Source organism: Lithobates pipiens, unplaced genomic scaffold (assembly GCF_037356315.1).
Source record: "Lithobates pipiens isolate NorthernLeopardFrog02 unplaced genomic scaffold, aLitPip1_a1.2 Scaffold_13, whole genome shotgun sequence".
Taxonomy (NCBI): domain Eukaryota; kingdom Metazoa; phylum Chordata; class Amphibia; order Anura; family Ranidae; genus Lithobates; species Lithobates pipiens.
In genome coordinates, this window is record NW_027507718.1 from 500,459,232 (window position 1) to 500,466,642 (window position 7,411).

General features: G+C 46.5%; 1 pseudogene; it reads left to right on the top strand.

The window, feature by feature from the left end:
* Positions 1 to 6,737: 6,737 nt before the first annotated feature.
* On the top strand, positions 6,738 to 6,842 carry LOC143979981 (U2 spliceosomal RNA; annotated as a pseudogene).
* The last annotated feature ends 569 nt before the right edge of the window (positions 6,843 to 7,411 follow it).

Below are 7,411 nucleotides of genomic sequence, written 5' to 3' on the forward strand. Positions count from 1 at the left end.
ATCACGGACATCGTCTCATCCTCGTCCGTAGTACGAGGATGAGCGGATGTCCGTGATAGGCGGAACACTGACTGCTGGGAAATTCAGTGTTCCGCCTATCACAGGCGAAGGCGGAGGCGCGGCTTTTGAAGGGTAGAATGTCCGCTGTCTGTCTGCTCGACACGCTGATCGAGCAGGCAGACAGCGATGACTCGAGTATAAGCCGAGGGGGGCACTTTCAGCCTCAAAAAAGAGGCTGAAAATCTCGGCTTATACTCGAGTATATACGGTAAACACAGGAGAGGAAGTGATGTAATCTCTCCTCCGTGTCGGTATTTTTCGTTCCGACACGGAGGAGAGCGGATCGGTGAGTTGCACCAACACTCTACACACACAGTAGAACATGCCACGCACACTCACACCCCCCCGATCACCCCCCCAATTACCCCTGCCCCCCAGTCACAGTGACACCAATGCCATTTTTTTTTTTTTTTTTTTGCATTGGTGTCATTTGTGACTGTAATAACTGTTAGGGCAGTTAGGGTTAGCCCCCTTTAGTTCTAATGTACCCCCCTAACCCCCCCAATAAAGGTTTAACCCCGTGATCACCCCCCGTCGCCAGTGTCACTAAGGCTGGGTTCACATTGCAGCGGTTTATGAGAACGAATGTGATACGCACCGCACTGCAGTGCAAATCACATCCGATCTCTGTGCGATTCGAGTTCAGCCATTCGCCGCACCCGCCACGCCCGCCGCAAATTCGCACGGGACCCTTTTTTTGGCCCGCAGCAGAATCGGATCGCATGGGTGTTCACACCATGCGATCCGAGTTTGCAGATCGCACTGCGATATGCGAACTGATCTGGGGGTGTCAGTAACATTTCACTGACACTCCCAGCAGTTCGCATAGGGCAGTGTGAACTGCCGCCGGGAGGCATGCGATGCGGGAACCCGCCGCGGATTCGTGGCGTTTCCGCATCGCTCCAGTGTGAACCCAGCCTAATAAGCGATAATTTTTCTGATCGCCGTATTAGTGTCACAGGTGACGCTAGTTAGGCAGGTAGGTATTTAGGTTCGCCGCAGCTTTTTATAGCGCCAGGGACCCCCATATACTACCGCATAAAGCCCCCTGATTGCCCCCTAGTTAACCCTTTCACCAGTGATCACCATATAACTGTTACAGATGACGCTGGTTGGTTAGTTATTTTTTTATAGTTTCAGGGCACCCGCCATTTATTACCTAATAAAGGTTTAACCCCCTGATCACCCGGCGGGTGTCATTTGTGACTAATAACTGTTAGGGCAGTTAGGGTTAGCCCCCTTTAGTTCTAAGGTACCCCCTAACCCCCCCAATAAAGGTTTAACCCCGTGATCACCCCCCGTCGCCAGTGTCACTAAGGCTGGGTTCACATTGCAGCGGTTTATGAGAACGGATGTGATTCGCACCGCACTGCAGTGCAAATCACATCCGATCTCTGTGCGATTCGAGTTCAGCTATACAGATAGTATGGCTGAATTCGTGTCGCACCCGCCGCAAACTCGCACGGGACCCTTTTTTTGGTCCGCAGCAGAATCGGATCGCATGGGTGTTCACACCATGCGATCCGAGTTTGCAGATCGCACTGCGATATGCGAACTGATCTGGGGGTGTCATTAACATTTCACTGACACTCCCAGCCGTCCGCATAGGGCAGTGTGAACTGCCGCCGGGAGGCATGCGATGCGGGAACCCGCCGTGCATTCGTGGCGTTCCCGCATCGCTCCAGTGTGAACCCAGCCTAATAAGCGATCGTTTTTCTGATCGCTGTATTAGTGTCACAGGTGACGCTAGTTAGGCAGGTAGGTATTTAGGTTCGCCGCAGCTTTTTATAGCGCCAGGGACCCCCATATACTACCGCATAAAGCCCCCTGATTGCCCCCTAGTTAACCCTTTCACCAGTGATCACCATATAACTGTTACAGGTGACGCTGGTTGGTTAGTTATTTTTTTATAGTTTCAGGGCACCCGCCATTTATTACCTAGTCTCACTAGTGTACCCCTAAATTTAGGGGTGTCTACTTTCCAAAATGGGGTCATTTGGGGGGGTTTGTGCCATCTTGGCATTTTATGGCATTTTATCAAAACTGTAACGCCCTTAGAAAGCCTGAAGGCGGTGCTTGGTTTTCGGGGCCGCGTACGCGGCTAGGCTCCCAAAAAGTCCCACATATGTGGTATCCCCGTACTCAGAAGAAGCAGCAGAATTTATTTTGGGGTGTCATTTCACATATGCCCATGGCATGCATGAGCAATATATCATTTAGTGACAACTTTGTGAAAAAAAAAAAAGTTTGTAATTTTCCCGCAACTTGTGGCAAAATATAAAATATTCCATGAACTCAACATGCCTCTCAGCAAATAGCTTGGGGTGTCTACTTTCTAAAATGGGGTCATTTGTGGGGGTTTTGTGCCATCTTGGCATTTTATGGCCTTCAAAACTGTAATAGGTAGTGAGAAGTGAAGTCAAAAATTTACGCCCTTAGAAAGCCTGAAGGCGGTGCTTGGTTTTCGGGGCCCCGTACGCGGCTAGGCTCCCAAAAAGTCCCACATATGTGGTATCCCCGTACTCAGGAGAAGCAGCAGAATTGATTTTGGGGTGTCATTTCACATATGCCCATAGCATGTGTGAGCAATATATCATTTAGTGACAACTTTGGTAAAAAAAAAAAAAAATAAAAAATATTCAATGGGCTCAACATGCCTCTTATCAATTTCCTTAGGGGGTCTACTTTCCAAAATGGGGTCATTTGGGGGGGGTTTGTACTGCCCTGCCAATTTAGCACCTCAAGAAATGAGATAGGCAGTCGTAAACTAAAAGCTGCGTAAATTCCAGAAAACGTACCTTAGTTTGTAGATGTGACAACTTTTGCGCAAACCAATAAATATACAATTATTGACTTTTTTTTTACCAAAGACATGTGGCTGAATACATTTTGGCCTAAATGTATGACTAAAATTGAGTTTATTGGATTTTTCTAATAACAAAAAGTAGAAAATATCATTTTTTTTCAAAATTTGCGGTCTTTTTACGTTTATATCGCAAAAAATAAAAATCGCAGAGGCAATCAAATACCATCAAAAGAAAGCTCTATTTGTGGGAAGAAAAGGACGCAAATTTTGTTTGGGTACAACATTGCATGACCGCGCAATTACCAGTTAAAGCAGCGCAGTGCCAAAGTGTAAAAAGACCTCTGGTCATTTACCAGCAAAATGGTCCGGTCTGAAAGTGGTTAACTTTGTCAGACAGCTTCTACTTAAAGTGTAATTCTACCTTTACAGAAAATCTGTATTGTGACCTTACACTGGACCCCCTCCCCATCCCACTGTACCACCAGTCCAGGGCCTAGTTTTGTGTCCAGTTTGCTTAGCCAGGACGGATTACATGGATTCTAATTGGTCAGCACCATCACATGGACCAATCAGAAGCTGTCTAGCCCATACTGTCAGCACTGCAAAGAGAGGAGAGAAAAACGCCGGTATTTCAAATCCCCGGACTGGTGAAATTACTTTTTGGCAAAAGGACCAGGTGGGAGGGGGTCCAGTGTAAGGTCATCTTACAGATTTTCAGTAAAGGTGAACTTACACTTTAAGAGATTTTTTAAGGCCTTGGTGTAGTAAGTCAAATTGAACTCTGCTGCTACTTTTTCACATAGGGCCAGGCAGGTTTGGACAGTTTTTTTTTACCACTTCAAATCCATGAAATTAGAATCCAGAGTTCCAGATTAGGTTCCAAGGATTAAAACCTCTTAAGCCGCATACACACGGTCGGAGAATCCGTCGGAATGCGTTTTATCGGACCGTGTCATCAGATAACCCGACTGTGTGTGGTATGCATCGGACTGATTCCGTCCGACCCAATTTTCCAACATGTTGGAAAGATTTCCCGACCAACTGGGCCGGTCGGACGTAATCCGATCATGTGTAGAGAATTTTGATCGGACCAAGTGCCACGCATGCTCAGATCAAATTCCTACATCAAAGCTATTGGCTACTAGCCTGAATGTAGTCCCATCGTAACGAAATTACGTCATCACGTTCTGAAAGATCTGATTTTTCCACAACTTAGTCCGACCGTGTGTATACAACAGTTTCGGACACAATCCGTCAGACTAAATCTGACAGACAAAATCCGACGGATTTGGTTGGCAGAATCTCCGACCGTGTGTACGTGGGCTTAAGGGAGTATGCATTTGGAGCTTCTTCTTTTTTTTTTTTTAACACCGTGGGCTGGTATGCTCTATGTGCTATTGACATTTGTGTTGTCCACATGCCAAGATCAATAGAGCTCTCTAAGGAAGAGAAAACATTGTGGATGCCTATCAGGCTGGCAAGGGATTTAAAAAGATTGCCAAATGATTTGAGATCAATCATCCTAATGCTAGGAAATCTATATACAAGCAAAATCATTTTCAACAACTGTTTTTTTTTGTTGTGGTTTCAAAGCCATTTTTTTAAATTAAAAAATTAACATGTTATACTCACCAAACTGTGCAATGGTATTACACAGACCAACCCCAACTTTCTCTTCTTGGGTGCCCCGTCGGCGCTCTTTGCTCCTCATCTTCTGTGCCGCCACCATGGCAAATGCTTTCTATGGGAACAGACGTGTGGGTGTGATCCTGAGCCGGAACATTTGCACCCATCGACACACAGTGCTGGTCAGCCCTGCCCCCCCTCTTTTCTCACGGGATTTGACTAACAGCAACAGGAGCCAATGGCTCCCACTGCTCTCAACCAAGCTTGTGAGAGAAGAGGAGACTGACATGAGGGAACAATGCTGGATCGATACAGGACTCAGGTGAGTGTTTGTAAACTTGCTCCTAACCTTCACCCACCAAACGCAGGATTAATAAAAAATAAAAGTACCCCTTTTTAGGAGACAAGATGACACTTGATAAGTGTTAAAAGTAGTATGCAAAGGATTATAGGTATTAACGTCAGTATTAAAGTGGACTCAAATTCAAGGTCCACCAATTAACCACTTGCCAATCACACTATAGCCCAGGAACGGCTAGTTCTGGGAGCCCGTCATTTGACGGCCTTAGATGATCATGCCCGCTGCGGGGCGTGAGCCAATGCGCTCTGTGATCACAGTGTCCGGAGAACATTGTAGATCACAGATTGAGGTGAAGAGCCAATCAATGGCCCTTTACCATGTGATCAGCTGTGTCCAATCAAAGCTGATCACAGATGTAAATAGAATCTGGTTATCAGCACTCCTTTCCTCATGCTGACAGCATCAGGAGAGAAGAGAGCTGATAACTGGCTTCTCTAAAAGAGACATGGACACTGATAATCAGCGCACTGATTATCAGTGCAGTCCCAACAGTGCCGCCAATCAGTGCTTCTTCATCAGTGTCACCTTAATACGTTCGTATGGAGTAGCTCCCTTCACAAGTTATCATGGTGAGCTCTAAAATGTCCTACGAACCTAGGCGGTACAGCCCTTCCAGACCTTAATATATACTATATTGCCTCCCAGTTATCCCATATTTTCGATTTTGATACAGAAGACAGGGACAGATACATTACTTTAGCATGTCCTAGTAGCCCTTATCCATTTATTCACCTGCTCCAAGTCCTCATGCGTGGTATACGGGAGCCTTCCTCTCTGGAGGATCGGGAGTTAAAGCTATTCCACCTTTGCAAAATTTGGCAGATCGCTAGGAATTATATGAAAACCCCATTCATTTCACACCAATACGCCTTTCTGGGGTAACTTGCGTCTGACAGAACTTCTAAATGGTACCCAATTATGGGCTTTGGCTTGACAAGGGGGTCATACACCTCTCACATGTCCTTTGCAGTGGTGTAGTGAAGTCATTCCAGGAACTCAGGACTGGGTTTTGGTTGCCCAAACATATGTTCTTTAGGTATCTCCAACTCTGCCATGTAAACAAAACTCAGTCTGGGGACTCCATTCCCAGTCTGGACTTCCTACCCTTGGTAGAGGTGATTACTGGCCAAAAACCCAAGAAATTAATTTTTATGTTCTATAACATGCTTTAATGCTGACTGCTGCAAACACACGGGCCTATAAATTAAAATCAAGGCAAGTGACAGACATAGGGGAAATAGCAGATGAAGAATGCAAGGAGATCTTAGCCACCTGCAAATCAGTATCCTCCAAACTCTCTGATCGCCTCTACATTTTATATAGATCTTACTTAACGCCCATTCGCCTTTTTAAAAAAAAAGACCAGACCACAATCAAGCATGCTCTAGATGCGGAGAACACAGGGGCACCTTTTACCATCTATTATGGTCTTGCCCTTGTATTCAGGGGTACTGGACACAAGTGGTCAAATTTTTACATGATGAAATCCCCTCTGACTCAAACAATGTCTGTTTGTCCTCCTCTGAAGTAGAGAGAAGGCCTAACACCTACATACCTTCTTACAGGAGTCACTCTTTATGGAAAGAATGCAAATTGCAAGGGTCTGGCTTAGCGAGCTACCCCAACAACCCAGCAATGGATCGCATCCATCAATGCCACACTACCTGACAAAAAAGCCCTATATATCCACAGAGGTTGCACAAACAAGTATCACAAGATCTGGGACAGGTGGTTGGAGAATGTCTCCATATGCGTAGACAAGGACTAAATCACCTCACTAGCTCACCCCCTGGGTAATATATAACACCTCTTTTATATAGTATACCCAGGTCCTTGATGGCTCCTTGCTGCTCCACTCTTTCTTGCATATTATCAGATGTTATTGTCGCTTCACAGCCTTTTGGCTAAGATCAGGTGTAGTATCTGTTCTTATCAGTTGCCAGAGGAGGCACTGTGCCACTCCCATTTGGGAGGGCAGGCAAATCCAATGGTGTCATTGCACCTGGAAAGGCGGTTTCAGTAGTGACTACGCCGTGCTGCCCGACAGATGCTGAGGGCCAGCCCATGGTTGAGTCTGAGCTGTCTGGAAGGGTTCTTCTGGTGAGGATGGGTGCTGCATTGGTCCCTGGCCTTCTGGCCTAGATTGGGATAGTTCTAGCTCTGGACAGTTTTTGCGGGAGAGAACATTGGCACCTCCTTTTGAGGGGGGGAGGAGCGGTTAGTACTTCCCGACTGTAATTAGGTAGGAGTGATGGGAGCGACAGTGGAGCCTGATAGTAATGGGCTCTCAGAACTTCAGGCCTTCCTGCCTGGGGTGGGGGCTGCTGTGGTCTGTGTTGTTGGTCAGGGTTGGTACTAAAAGCCTATGGTGTATGTACCCCTGGGGTGGCAGTCCAGGGGTGCCGTACAATCACTGAGGGTCACTTTGATTTATGGCACCACAGTCACTGCACCATATACACACTTTTTTAGCACCTGCCTCCTGGGCCGGGCCTTTTGGCTGGGACCAGAGGAATTTTTTATTCCTGGCCGGAGGGCCTGGCCATTTTATTACACAA